Source organism: Mandrillus leucophaeus, unplaced genomic scaffold (genome assembly GCF_000951045.1).
Source record: "Mandrillus leucophaeus isolate KB7577 unplaced genomic scaffold, Mleu.le_1.0 Scaffold200, whole genome shotgun sequence".
Lineage (NCBI taxonomy): Eukaryota > Metazoa > Chordata > Mammalia > Primates > Cercopithecidae > Mandrillus > Mandrillus leucophaeus.
This window is the reverse complement of record NW_012102033.1, coordinates 573,342-575,034: the sequence shown is the minus strand read 5'-3', so window position 1 is coordinate 575,034 and position 1,693 is coordinate 573,342. Positions and strand designations below refer to the sequence as shown.

The window sequence follows — 1,693 nt, the reverse complement described above, 5'->3', positions numbered from 1 at the left end:
TAATTTTTTTTTTTTTTTTGTATTTTTAGTAGAGATGGGGTTTCACTATGTTAGCCAGGATGGTCTCGGTCTCCTGACCTTGTGATCCGCCCATCTCGGCCTCCCAAAGTGCTGAGATTACAGGCGTGAGCCACCGCGCCCTGCCAATTTTTTCTATTTTAAGTACAGACGGGGTTTCACCATGTTGGCCAGGTTGGTCTCAAACTCCTGACCTCAGGTGATCCGCCCACCTTGGCCTCCAAAAGTTCTGGAATTACAGGCATGAGCCACTGCACCTGGGTATCATCATCATCATTCTTACCCTCAAGTTGCTCCAGGAGAACTCCTATCCAACCTTCAAAACCCCATATGGTTTCACCCATCCTGCAGAGACTAAGCTCAAAATCATAGAATTGTGATTTTGTGATCATTTGATGAGTTCCCAAACTGGGATCCTTAGAGCAACTGGGCCCCCTGAGGTCTCTCAGCATCCAGCTCAGTTCTTTTCTGCCTGACCAGTTACTGGGCATGGGCCTCAGGCCCAGCCAGTCCAACTGAGGAGTGTGCAGGCACAGACAGTGTCAATTCGAATCCATCGCCAGCCCATACGGCCCTGGGCATCAGCGATCAATGCCCATACATAGGACTGCTTGGTCTTGCACTCAGACACCCAGTGCCTTCAGTCCACACCCCGGCAGCCCCCTCCACCTGCCCCCGGGCCACCTTCCTCAGAGTTATCAGCCTTGCAGCGGGTTTCAAAGAAGTACTGGCGGAGGGGACTGCCACCAGCTGCAGGCACCTCACCCAGCACCTCCACCTCACGCCCACGCAAGTCCACAGCGGTCCGGCGGTCTGTCACCCAGCCGCTGACTGCGTCGCGGCCAGTTCACCCCGACGACTCCCTGGTGCAGTTTCGCTCACTCCACACCAGCTGCGGTTGGCCGGGGTGCCTGCTGACTCTCGAAAGGCCCCAGCCTCCAGCAGGAGAAGCAGAGGGGGCCCAGCAGAAGCACCCCTAGACAGGACCACTCGGTGGGGGGGGACAGAAGGTCCCACTCAGGGCCAGAAATGGGGGTAATGTCGAGGGTGAGGTTGGGACTCAATTGGCACACTGGGGAGGAGGAAAAGGAGGAGGATGGGGAGGGAGCATGAGGGGAGGGGGAGCAGTTCTCGGAGCACCTGGAGACAGAGAGCAGGAGGCTGGGATTAGAGAAAGGGGTGAAAACTTCAGTGGGGACAAAGTTGGAAACCCCAGGGGAGGCTTGCCTGCCAGGATTGTGGGGAAGCCCTTGTTCTAGAAGTTTGGGGGATCCTATATCTAACACTTGCATAACGCCCAAATTGTAGATTAATAATAAATATACAACTACTACTGTGACTCACGCCTGTAATCCCAGCGCTTTGGGAGGCCGAGGTGGGCGGCTCACATGAGGTGAGGAGTTCAAGACCAGCCTGGCCAACTTGGTGAAACTCTGTCTCTACTAAAATTACAAAATTAGCCAGGCATGGTGGCACACGTGCCTGTAATCCCAGCTACTCGAGAGGCTGAGGAAGGAGAATTGCTTAAACCCAGGAGGCAGAGGTTGCAGTGAGCCAAGATTGTACCATTACACTCTAGCCTGGGCAACAAGAGCGAAAATCCATATCAAAAATAAAATAATAATAATAGAATAAAAATAAGTATTCAACTACTATTACTTAATAGCAACAGATG

General features: G+C 53.0%; 1 pseudogene; it reads right to left on the bottom strand.

The window, feature by feature from the left end:
- Positions 1-514: 514 nt before the first annotated feature.
- LOC105539202 overlaps positions 515-1,693 on the bottom strand; it is a 9,336-nt pseudogene continuing 8,157 nt past the window's right edge.